At 33.9% G+C, this 14044-nt stretch overlaps 1 long non-coding RNA gene across 1 annotated transcript; it reads right to left on the bottom strand.

Annotated features, from left to right (window-relative positions):
* Positions 1-5781: 5781 nt before the first annotated feature.
* Positions 5782-7602, bottom strand: LOC113731724 (uncharacterized). The gene is made up of 3 exons (XR_003458586.2): positions 7287-7602; positions 7073-7123; positions 5782-6158 (listed from the first exon to the last, which is right to left on the bottom strand). It is a non-coding gene; the product is annotated as an uncharacterized lncRNA (long non-coding RNA).
* Positions 7603-14044: the final 6442 nt, after the last annotated feature.

The following is a 14044-nucleotide window of genomic DNA, read 5'->3' as shown; positions in this document are numbered from 1 at the left end:
ACTAGGAGAATAAAAGTACACAGCAGCGTTGGCATACATTTGAAGTAAGTCACTCCTAGAAGAAAAATTGGAATTTGGCTCTCCTCAGAAAGGCCTATAGTTGGATCAGCTTGAAGCTGGTGCTCTTGTGGGCTGATCAAATTTAATATACCTCAAGAAATCATGGTCTAAGTAGAGGGGTGTTCAGAAAATGACATGATGAAAGTGCATTGAATTAGATATCAAGAGGAACGAATGTGCAAACTAAATTGAACTTGTGTACACAAACTAGTGATGATTAGGATTCTGCAAAATCTTTTTGATTCTTCCTCAAGTAACATTCAACTTTCAAAACTATGAGTCGCTAAAATTGCAATTGGAGGATGATGCATTGCAACTCATCAATTTACTGTCGATTTACTCAATAATTTTCCACGTATGCTTATAGTATAAGGTTCTGTATTCTAGTGTATGTTGTGTCAATCTCACTTCTAAACAAGTAATTCCCCTTGGTACGATGGTGTATGTACTTATTTGCACTATTTTTCTTTTCAATTTTTAACGTGCTATTAATTTATGAGCTTTTATGATTCCAATATTCTTGATTCTTACATTTAAAAAGCATGTCTTTAATTTATTTCTTAGACCCCATGACAAGGGAATATTTTGTGGTCTCTTTGGATAGTATTCCCTTAACTTGTATATTTCACTAAAGATAAATAGTTTAAATAATGGGAAAATGACATGTTTCATTCTTCACATTTCACTAAAATATTTTTTTCGTCTCTCACTTTAAAATGAAACAAATTTGTTCTTGACATTTAAAAACTAAAACTATTACATCCTTGAAATCAACTTTCAATCTGAATCTAACCACCTAACAACCCGAATATAAATTTAGGGGGTGTAATTGATAAATTACTTGGTTAACTCAACTTAATATCTACGTGAAATTTAATGAATTCAAAACAAAAAATAAAAAATTATAACATAAAAAAAAGGATCAATCTTTCCTATATTGTCATTATATACACTGACCTGTCACATCATTTCAATTTAAATTTAAACACCAAACTTTATTTGTATGGTATACATCTACTCGCAATTGTATATACTAATGATGCATGAAAAGATTTATCCAAAAAAGAAATTATACTATTCCAAGATAAAGAACGGCCTTTTTATGTTATAACTTTTTTATTTTTTTCTTTTTTGGTTCAATAAATATCATATGAATGTGATAGAGTTAACCAAATGATTTATTAATTCAACCTCCAAAATTTATTACTAAATTATTAGATGGTTTGATTCAGATTGAAAGTTGCGTTCAGAGATAAAATAACTTAAATTTTTAAATGTCAGGAACGAATTTGCTTTATTTTAAAAGTGAGGAATGAAAAGAATATTTTTGCAAAACGTGAACGATGAAACATGTCATTTACCCATATTAAATCTAAGGATCAATAATACTTCTTTCACTGTCTAACAGTAAATTTTACTTATGCATATGATATTCAAAAGGGACTATAATATTTCCCTGTAACAAGAAAGATGTAAGATTTACCCATCAGCCCTAGCTTTACAAGATACGTAATTTTACTCCTTAATTGAACTCTTTCATTTTAATCTTTCATCATTATATGTGTAAGGAGCCGCATGAATCTCACACTAAATTTGGACATACAGAACCATTAGTTGTAAAACATGGAACCTTGGGAACTCTACTGATTAGAAATGTCTGACCACACCAATCATACGTGAGATAAGTAAATTTATGATCTATGGAATAGAGCTATGTTTCTATTTAAGTCTTTAGACTAAAAGATCTTGATTGCATTACAATTTTTTGAAAGTAAAAACGTTCAAAACGTCCCTCACATTTTGTAAAATAATTTTTTCGCTCTTCACTTTTAAAAGTGTAATTTTACATCCCTTATAAATTCACATTGATCAAATTTGGTCCTTACCTAAGTTTCTGACTAATTTTGATCAGAATTCACCACGTGCTTTGCATAAGATCATTTTTTAGGGGCAAAATTATCAAATCAAATTTTACATAATCCAATTCATAGTCTCTCATATTTTATAAAATGAATTGTTTTGTCTCTTACATTTCACAAAATGAATTTTTTCATCCTTCACATTTCATAAAATGAATTTTTTCATCTCTCATTGACTATGTATACGAATAATTTTTTATTTTTAAATCCATGTATATATGTATTTAATTTCACTTGAACAGTATGCATACGATGTAATATATCTCTATTTAATTTCACCTAAACAGATTAATTGTAGTTTACGAACAGGGAGGGCCACACAACCCAGGTCCTGGGTTGCCCTTTCCCTCTCTTCCTGAGATCAAATCTGATGGAAACGTGGACCCCCTATCTACCGTCCACGTGTCCGCCCCGAGCATCTTTGTAATATTATAAGACACTCGGGAAGGGGACCATTAAGGGGGTCCACTTAACTCAGCCTACCCAATACAACAGATACTTTGCAATCGGTGGATTCCAATAAAAAACTAGTAAAAAACTTAGATAGGAACTAAATTTGATCAATGTGAATTTGTAAGGGACGTAAAATTACACTTTTAAAAGTGAGAAATGGAAAAAAAAAATTCAAAATGTGAGGGACATTTGAACGATTTTTCCTTTTTAAAATCTTTGTTTCAATGAATTTATTTTAATGATGTAATATAATTTTAAATTAAAATATAATTGAAAAATGTGTCAGAAGTATATTCCATAAAAAAATTTAATAAAAATTTATCATCCAGAATAGGTATGTCAATGGGTCTGATTTTAGCCAAATCTAATTCAGACCCAATATATTTGGATAGTGTTTGGATTTAACTTTTTTTAAACACAAACCCAAACTCTGTAAGAGAGTCATGGGTCTGAATGGCGTTTAATTTTTATGATTTATACCCAAATCCAAAACCATACCAAACCCTACTCAGATTCATGTATATATGATATATATATATATTTAAGTAAGTACGTATGTACATATGTACGTATGTATATATATCAATAAATTTATAAAAATAATATAATATTCTATAACCATTTGATTGAATACAGTAAGATTTCATGATTGTTTTCTTTTTTTAAACTAATCCTAGTTGTCATTATAATTTTTTTAGGAAAAGGAGATAAAGTGAAAGCAAACAAATGAACAATTGGGTGTGGATATAATTGAAGTTTTGAAAATGAATAGAAGTAGTTGATAATAATTCTTTTTTTTTAAGTTCATAATATTGTATTCAACTTATTGAATATTAAATTTATTATTTAAAAATAAAAATTGAATGATATTTATATTATTTTTTAACTCTATATACTTTTAATATATTTTTAGATTAGTATGTTTAGAAAAATACGGTGGATATCTATTGGATTTCCAAATCCATGAGGATTTAGGTATGAAGTTGCTTTGTCAGACCCACAAGGATCTGAATGTGGATTTAAATTTAACTAAATTTGATGAGTCTAGATCTGAATTAAAGGAACCCAACTCAAACCCTATCCATTGACATGCCAATCCAGACAAGATTTTGTGGCTTCAAATTGCTACTACTATATATTTATGGAGTTTGCTATATTGTATCAAACTTGAAGCCATAAAAATTAATATGCTCTTTTTTTTTGTTATGATACATTATACTTCTATAAGTTATAAGAGTAGTTAGGGGATAATAAGATGTTGCACACTTGCATTAGTTGATCATCGAACCTTTAATCTAGTATACCCAATCCTTGCTTTATTGGATATGTACGCAGTCATATCCTTGTCATAGAATAGTCATGAATTCGTAAACATAAACTGAGAGGCGTGATTGGAAATATCTTAACCATCCATATATAAGTGTGTGTGTGTGTACACGAAAGATTAGTGGATGTAGTCTTGCCAAATTATTCGAGACAATCAAAGTCTTTATGTTCTACCCCAGACCGATACTCGTCAAAAAACATCAAGGATATATGTACTACGGGCAGAAAAGGTAAACAATGTGTGGAGAGCTCGAGTGGGTTGGTGCAATTAGTGGAAACGTGCAGGTTTCGGTGACATTTTCCCAAGAAAATGTGTTACAAAAATGTCAAAAGATAAGATGTATTCGTGGTCACTGAACTTTTATGAAGGTTTGTCCTGCTTGGAATTAGCGATCTACTTATCAGAACTCAGAATTGGTTTTTTCCCTCAATGTCTTCGGTTAGCTCTCTAGACAGAGAGCCCCACATCTAATTAAAGTATCCCTAGTCAGGAGCATTTTCCTCTATTTGATTCAACGAAATACATATTTTTGTATAGAAACGGTGTATTATTTATCTCTTAAATAAACGTTTGGGTACAAAATAAATGGACGAAAATGGCCATTGTTTTAGGTTAAGACCAGTTTGAGTTTGCGATACGTTTACAAAAAAAAAAATGCTTTTAATTGCTAGAAATACTTTTGGGCCGCTTTCCCAAGTTCAATTCCTACACTTTTCTATGCAACTGATTATCCACAAAATCTTTAGAAACTATACAAGCAGCATGCTAGTACAAGTCAATTTTTATTTGCTTTTTTTCCCGGAGAGTTTCCACAATGCATCTCGAGCATTAAAGATCTGGGCAATTGCCTTTCAGCACCAAACAACCACAACCTAATCATCGACCAATCCATGATCTCAAAGTTCTTTTTTTTAAGCATTGATATGTCAGCTTCCTTCTGGTTTTGTGCCCGAGGCAGAGTTGGGCTTGCGTGGTGGACAACAGAGATTCCATTACAAATTGCTTGGCTAGAAGAACTAGAGTATCATCCCACTTATTTTATTCCTTTGCCCATAAAACAAATTTCATTTGCTATAATCATGGGGAGACAACAACATTCCACCTGAGGCACCATCTGAACCCCTTGCAATATTTCCAGAATTGGCGAAACTCATAAGATTTTTCAACCCTGTCTGGATCTTGCCTAATCCGCTACAAGATTTTCAAGTCATAATGGCTAATATGAACCCCCTTGGCTTTCATACATGGGTTTGGTTTCTTTTTTCTTCCTTCCTTTCTTTCTTTTTTTTTTTAATATTACACGAATGATGCTGAAATAAAATTAAGCGGAGTAACAGGTGGGTTTGGTTTCTAGTCTCTAGTCTCTAGTTTCTTTGTAGCAGCGAATTTCCTTAAACATGTTGAAATTAAGATGTACTAATTTTTATCAGCAGAGCTGAAAACGGCAGTCTCCAGAGCATGGGTCAAGCAAACATGCATAATATTGAAATATGAGTGTGTTTGGATTGTAAGTTATTTGAAATATTTTTACTGTAGCACTTTTTGTGATGTGATGTATGTGAGATAAAAAGGTAATTGGGAAGATAAAAAGGTGTATTGGAAATTGTAATGGTGATGTCAGCAAATATATTTGGCCAAATAATTGGCTGTCCAAACACCCTCATTATTATACACAATACCCAATTGCTGCTACGAATTTATTTATGTGCTCACAATATCCATCGAATAAATCTTATATACACTAACAGTGTATACACCCTATCATCGTTGAATTCATGACATGTGTGCAAAAATTAAATTTTAAATTCAAATTTTATATAATTATTGTTCATCCAGTACTGACAGTGTACATTCTGTCAGTGTAAGAAAGATTAACCCATATCGAAATCGGATAAACAAACATACTTTTTATTTTCTTGAAACAAAAAAATGGATGGAAGCTGATGGAATACTTATTAGCTATAAATTACCACCGACAATTAAAAACATGGAAACGGTGAACTGCATCATGATCATGACCACTCACTGAAAATTGCATCATCTCTTATTAGTACGAGATATAAGCCAGCAGCCAGCAAAACATAAATCAACAAAAGATTTCCTGATTTCCGAAATTGGAAATCCATGAATTATTTTTTTATGTAGTAAAGGCAGCTGAAAGGCCGATTTTCTTTATGTTTGGCTTGGTAACTCATAAGAACAACAGACGTAAATGATAGTAAAACAGTACTACTAGTAAAATCTCCTTTGGCAAACAGCCCAAGTGGAAATTGGAACTCCACTTCTACCTTACTCCTTAGCTTTAACCATTTAGGCATTTGCCAATTCCAACGCGCTCCAGATGTTTGTTTCACTATGGATTCAATTCCCACCTAAATTGTGCTTAGCTCGAGCATCATCTGTACAAGAATAAAGAGATCACATAACCAAGCAAATCTCAACTGCGAAAAGAAAAAAGAAGAGAATTACATTAATTTTATGAAGGATTTTTTTAAAAAATTATTATTATGAATAAATTAAAAAAATTTAGATGAAGGAAGGGTCTTATTTTCAAATCTTTGTATAAATTCTACTTTGCTTTCCAAATTTTTCTGTTAATTCTCAAAATTGAGTACCAAATTACCCAATCTCCTTCCACTAATTGCATTTGCAAGGTACTTTATTCACAAGGTTACGACTGTAACAGCTGAAGTGTGTGGATCTAAGCTTAATGAAGGAGAGAGATATTCGAACAACCTTTTTCTGCGGTTCTGCCTCCAACTCTATCCTACCCATAAATATCTTTTGAAGATTTAATTCAGCCATTCATCCTCTAGTGGAGTTGCCACTGGCCAGTGGTAACACTAATATTAAGCTGAAAATGCTACTAGACATAAGACAGAATGACAAAAGGCAGCCTAAAACTGACATCCAAAAATCTGATTCATCATCATCAAAGCATACAAAAGACGAAGATGGAAACAGAACAGACCTAGTAAAAGTGTAATACCAAAGAGCAATATGTAGGATCAATTTTTCAGTCTTGCTTTTGTACTAGTACTGCGCACTACTAGATATGTCGGCCACAGCCTAATGGATTAGCTTCCATTTCCAGAAATGATGATATTCCTCTCCAGAGAAACAACATGCTAGCCCAAACTTTTGGTGGACTGATCAACATTTAGGAAAGGAGCCAGGGCAAAAGGTAGATCTGTTCTAGATATCCCAATACTTCGACGGGTTTGGAGAAAAATCATAGCTTTAACTGGGGCAGTGAGGTGGGGGTGGCAATTAATCAAGAAAATTTTCTAGTTCAACAGCAGCAGGGAATTACCTGGACCGCACCTTATCTGGCACTTGAGATTACAACGTGCCTCTAGCCTAGCTGAAAGATGAAAATAAACACAAAATCAGCGAATCCAGCGGAAGCCCCAAAAAAAAAAAAAGGAAAACGAAAAACTAGTAAATCATTTGAAGTCCCGGCCCTTTTCTTATGTAAAGTTATTCAAGGAAATATCCCAGATAAAAAGGAAGAGTGAATAACGTACGGTCAGGATTAACGCAGCCGGTGGTACAAGCATCGTCGCAGTTGACTTGAGCTGAGATGGGAACCTCCAAATCCACCGCTACTATGAAAAGAAGCAGAAGAAATGCAAGGGCTGCTCTCTGCTTCTGCATTTTGGGGGTGAATGTGACTGTAAATTGTAACTGGCTGCAGTGTAACGCGTTTGCGGACAAGGGAATTACTTTCTTCAGTTTGGTTTCCGATCCTTATAAAGATATCACAGTGGGAAAGCAGGTGGCCACTAGATTAGGATTAGATTTGCTTATAGCCACTTGTCCTGGCAACGGGCAAGCTGGACTGGACTAGTAATCATAGCAAACGCCCGTCAGCTTTGAATACCTGTCTGGTCCGGTCCCTTTGAATGGACGGTTTGACCTCTATCAGTCAATTGAATTTTACAGCACCGAACTTGTACTTGACTAATTCAATTTTTGGAATAGGGGTGTATATTACTTTAATCAAATCCATCGTTCTAATATTCAAATTTATTTAATTATTTTAACAAAATTAAAATTTTATTTAAATTTAAATTATTTATTCATCGAATCGAATTTGAATCACTTTTTTTTTATTGAATTTGAATGTTATTAAATATAAAATACTATTCAATCTTGACTTCACTAGTTGGTGAATCAAACTTGAACGAGCTCTTATCAAATGAATTAGATTCGATTATTAAATAATTTAGTTCATCTTTCAACTCTATTTTGAGGTTAATTTTACCGACAAAATTAATCTAAACAACTTCTTAACAGGGGCTAATTTCTACTTTCCAAGGTGCCTCGATGCTTTTGGGGAAAGGACTTGGTTAAAGTTTCATGCGATTCAGTCTGGTTGTTGTACATTTTATATTACTTAATGTACAATTATTTTGCATTGTTATATTCGTAATAAAAGTAGTGTACAAAAATTAAATATTTAACATATATTCAATACGATATTTTCATGTATTTGCACATCAAAAATTTAAACACGTATAATAACTGGACAGAATTCACAAAACACAACCGCATCAAGTTCTTGTCCATGTTTTTTCACACCATGGTCTAATTGCAAGTGATTACGTGCAGAGAGATAGTAATCTCTTTTTTTTTAAAATATTAATTACACTTTCATAATTTATTTTATCATATAGTCTAATACATGAAAACTTTATGATAAAAATAATAGTGGAAATGAGATTAACAGAAAAGTAGAGTGCGATTATGATATTCCTAATTTCAAAAAATAATGAAATTAGGAATATTGTAATCTCACTTAAGTGTTTGTTGGATAATGCAACGTAGATAAACGTATATTGGATAATGCAATTTCATGAGTGAGTTCATTTTCGCTAGCTAAGTCCAAGATTTCGTGAAGAGTTTTTTGTAGGAAAAAATCATGTTGTAGAAACATCCAAAAACAAAGGGGGAAGTATTTCGACTTACCCAAATAACTTGAAAGAACTTGAAGAGAAGCACTTTCCAATGTAATTTTGGCCTTTTCTTCCTAAAATGAAAAACAAGAACGATGATAATGACATATTTTTCAACAAACATCAATATTTGTGTGTGTATATATATATATATATATATATATATATATATATATATATATATATATATATATTAACAATTGAAAGTACAAAAGTTAATTACAAAAAATGGGTCTCAGCCCTCCTATCATTTTTTGCAGCTTCTGTTAGCCAAACTGGGAAGTTATTTTCCCATTCTATGTCATTAAGTAGTTTTGTTATAAAATGTGTTAACGCATGACTTCCTACATTAACTGATCTAGGCACAACAAGGAATATGCCAAGCTCAAAACCTTTTGCAAGGTCTGAGTGTGTTTGGATTGGATGATTTGAGAAAAAAATAATCTACTTGCATTATAAAGACAAATTTTAATATATTTTTTTATTTCACATATATCACAACATAAAATGTGTTACAGTAATTATTTTAAATAAACTCATAATATCTTCCAGAATGGTTGCTACGTACCCATCCTATGCATTGATGCTAGTGATGAGGTCAATTGCTGCTTTGCAATCTGACATGATCAGGATTTTCCTCCATCCCACCACTCAGGCCATTTGAAGTGTCATTCTGATAACCACTGGGCCAATGGCTCAGTGGCCACCAAGGAGGGGCTTAAGTCCCTCCTTAGACTGTAGGTGAGGGTTGAAACATCACTTGTAGCGAAAAAAATCTAAGAGTTGTGCCAGATCACTCCCTTAGTCTAGTTGGGTCTGTATACCCACTGGCTCCCTACCACAGCCTCCTTAGGCTCCCTCTCTCCCCTAGATTAAGATAGAATAGATTATACAAATATATCGTTACTGACAAAAAAAAAAGTGCCATTCTGATAATGACTGTGACAACCCCACCTTCCCCTAAGGCGAACCAAAGGGTTAGCGGACTGCCTGCCCAACTCTCACCAGGACTTACGGTGCAGTTTAGAGCGGTCTATCGCGTTCCGGACTTATAACGCGCGTAAGCAAGTCACAATGGCAAAATAACCCAAAATAAAAAATGAAATCCGGAGTCGGCCATGAATAGTAATCGACCCGTCAGAACCCAACCATACATCAAAGATACATATACAACATCAAATTCAGCGTTTACAAGCCAAAATGGAATATGAAAGGTACTCAAAAATTAATACATGTACGGTTGCCATAATAAAAGTGAAAACGGCCCCAAATGCACATGTAGGGTTTCAACTCATAAACTATACAAAAGGGATATTCATTTAGTTCATTCGGCAACCAATTATCAAAAGTCATTCCATAAACAGTCAGATTCCTGTAAGGAAAATAAAAGGAATGGGGTGAGCTAATTGCCCAGTGAGATAGTACCACTCAAGCAACCGAGTTCATAGATGCATCAAGCTTTTCAGTCCAATTCATCAAAAGTAAATACAGACACATATCAATAATGACGATAAAAGGATACGGGCGGCTCTCAAGAGCCCTTTTCCTCGTTTGCATTCTTGATCGGATCTCATTGACTCTCCGTCAATGTTTAAAAGTAACCAACCGTAGACTTCACTTTACTCCCATTCCTTCCACCTAACATCCCCCTACCGGGCCCGAACTCCAAACACTTGCACTGTGGTATTACTCGAGTATACCGGAATCGAGAGTCTCTCATACTACAAGATTCCTTATAACTTTACCCAAGACTCATTAATTGTCACGGTCAAACCCTTGCCGGCTCGATTCAATCAATTACCAATGGGGTTGAGCTCAATGGTAACAAGCATGGTCGTTGGATACTCGTCCAAACGCCACCAAGTCAAGTACTTTTCATTTCATGTAACATTTCTTGTAACATTCCAATAACATGAGAAATAGGTGAGAGTGATAAAGTACACCCTCACTTCAATCAATATCAATGGTACAATAAACATTTAACTCATCAAGTTCAAGTATCAAAACCATATAGTAACACACAAGTGAGTAGTACACTCACCAGGGTCAGTGCAGATACCTCCCAAAAGAGAGCTTTAATTACCAAGAAACCCTAAAATAATCCAAGGAAAACAATTGAAGGTTCCACTTTCAAAATCGAGTATACAGAATGCACATGTGAGGCTCGACTGCCAGTCGTATGCCTCGCCAAATAATTACTAAAACAAGGGTGCAAAACATGAATTTTTGTAACGAAAAGGTAATATGAAAACCTAGGCTCAAACAACCCAAAAGCCCTTCGTTCAAATCACAAGTAAATCCAACTAGCCTTCAAGAAACATTTCGGCAGCATATCCCTTGTGTTTACCTATTTTCCAGCCATCATGGCTTCATTATTTCCTCAAATCAGTCCCAACAGTTCGTACAAAAATAATCTCATTCCCAAAAGCTGTTCACTAGGCTTAATGGCATTCAAGTACAAAATTTAGCTAGGAAATGACCGGATATGAAAGTCAAGCCCTAAACTATTCAAATAAACACAATAAGACTCGATTACATGTCATAAACCAATTCTACATACCACCAAAACATGGTTCCCTAACCATACACAAGCAATAGAGGAAACCAGAAAATCCGGAAATAGAATTAGCTTTGCCCTGAAAAAAAAATAGTTTTTGACCTCTTTTTGCGGTAATAGCACCAAAGACACTACGATTACCGGATGAAGGTGTAAGATACACCGTTTCGAAGCTAAAAGACAGGGCTACAACATTACAGAAGGTCACTCAACCCAGTTTTGAGTGCAACCATGTCAAAAATGCAAGATACTACACCAAAACCGTAAAACAGATTCACAAAATGCATTCTAGCGGAAACATCATAAATCAGGCTATCCAAGTCCAAATTCAGAAATTCCAAAACCAGCTGAAAGCTAAGAAACAGGGCTACATTTCATCAGAAGACCTCAACAACCAATTCCGAAGCAATTCCAACCAAAACAATCAATTACAGGCGCAATTCTTACATTCGGGTAAAACCAGGACAGCAAGGGTAATTTCGACTTTTCTCATCCTACACTACTCGGATTGACCTGAAATTTTGTAGGCACCTCTAAAATGTCATTTCCTACAACTTTCATGTTTTAAGCCAAGACCAATTCGGCCTCTAACTAGGAGCTATAAAACCGGGCAGAATGTTATTCATAAAAACCCTAACTTGTCAATTTTTCTTCCAAACAGAAATTGGTTGTAATTACCCACTTTTTCCACCTCCTAGAGTCATTATATACCATTTCCAATCATCATAGATAGCCACACAATCATGTTCATATTAAAACAGAAAAATCACCAATAAATAAAAAACTTCACTAATTCAACCATAAATCAAGATGTAATCCATAATATTGCACTTTATACTACCACTAATCACAAATTAAGCATCATTAGAGGGAGGAGAATGGTTCTTCTCAACTCACCTTAGAAACAAGAGAGAGGGAGCAATAGGTCCTCTTAGCTTTCCAAATAACTCCACAAATCAACTCACGAACACTAATTGAAAAGGTTTTATGGAGAAATTTCAAGTTTCAATGGCTGGTTGGATGGTTTTGAGCTGAATAGAAGCAAAACTTAAAGAGTTTCTTTCTTTCTTTTTGAGAGAGAGGGCCGACCACTAGAAGAGAGAAAATGGAGAAATTTTGGTTAATTTTGTGCTTTATTTGGTCAAATAGAAAAGGTGAATAGTAGTCTTATTGTAAGAAGCAATCCCATGGTGACACTTGTCACCTTTTATTAAATGCTTACCTAACTTGTCTCTCTTATACCAATCCACTTAGCATCCTCTAATTATCTCTTAACACCCGGTAATTTAATTTCAGTATCCAAAACTTAACCTAGTTGGCCGAATTTTTTCGAACTTTTCGCACTAGTGGGTCCCACGTCCGGTATACGAGCTTAATTTCTCAAAACCTATTCGATACTAGAAAAATCATCTAAAAACTATATCTGCTCCTTAAAAAGATCTAGAATTTTTTTCCTACTCACGAAAATGCAGAAAACAAGCCATGAAAAATAATAAAACCTAGAAAATGGAAAAAAATACGGGTTCTCACAATGACATTAGAATATTCTAACGTAGGAGGTGTTAAATTTTCTTTTTCCTAAATGGGAAATTTGACAACATCCACTCAGCAAAAAGAAATCACACAATCACGAATTAAGGCATAGCAACCAAGAACCACATAGATTATGGTATAACAAATAAAAATACACACAAGGCCTAGATAAATCTTTTTTTTTTGGGTCAAAACCTAGATAAATCATTTGATGAACCACTTTCATGTTTAAGAATAAATTTTACATCGAAAAGCCACGCAAACCTTAGCCTAATACGAGCGTCAAAGTATTCATTGAAACTCGTCCAAGCTGATCCAAGATACAAAACTTCATAAAATTGTCAGAAACAGATCATAACCTACTGATTTTAAGTAATACACATAAGATAAAAACTCAAAAAGAAGTATTAAACGATGTACATAATGAGTTACAACTAATAAACAATATTGTCAGACATACCTTTCTAAAACAAGGCAACGGGGTGTTTGGATTACACATTATTTTCACCTTATTCACACACATTAACTTGCTTGCATCATCAACACATTTTTCAATTATCTTTTTATCTCACATATATCACATCAAAAAAATGCTACAATATTTTTTCATAAAATTGTCTCAAAATAATTTATTGTCCAAACACACGCAAACCTTCCACCCGTTTAGCTTGCTAATGCTCGTTGGCATTCCGCCGCCGCCGCCGCCACCACGACCCACTTTAGTCCTTCTGTCCCTCTCTCCAAAACCCAACTGGGGCAATTGATTTTCTGTTTTCCTTGGAGGGATTCTTTGATATTTTTGGTTAGAGAGATTGGAACCAGAAAGTACATAAAGTAAGGCCTTAATGTTATGAAACAATTTAAAGTGTGAATGTTCCTTTGTATTCCCAAGAGGATTAATTCATGATTTATGGCCATATTATGTATAGAAGTTACAATCCATAAATCTACTCATGTAGTGGAGAAACCGTTTCATAAGTTTCTTCATATTCTTGTAATAGTGGGTGTTTAATAGGATTGATGTTCCTTTAATCTTGTAGTACCTATATATAGAGGTACATTGACACCCTTTGGAATGACTTTTATATTAGTTGGAATATAAGAAAATCATTCTTCATTCCTCTACTCATTTCCCTAATATTTCAATTCCTATTATAGTATTTCATTTTATTAGTTTTACAACACTTAAGAAGTCATAGTATTTATTCCAAGTACTTTTCAATTCCGTTTTGGTTCA

Source organism: Coffea arabica, chromosome 2e (assembly GCF_036785885.1).
Source record: "Coffea arabica cultivar ET-39 chromosome 2e, Coffea Arabica ET-39 HiFi, whole genome shotgun sequence".
Classification (NCBI taxonomy): domain Eukaryota; kingdom Viridiplantae; phylum Streptophyta; class Magnoliopsida; order Gentianales; family Rubiaceae; genus Coffea; species Coffea arabica.
Note: the sequence above shows the minus strand (reverse complement) of the source record. Positions and strands in the feature narration are given on the sequence as shown.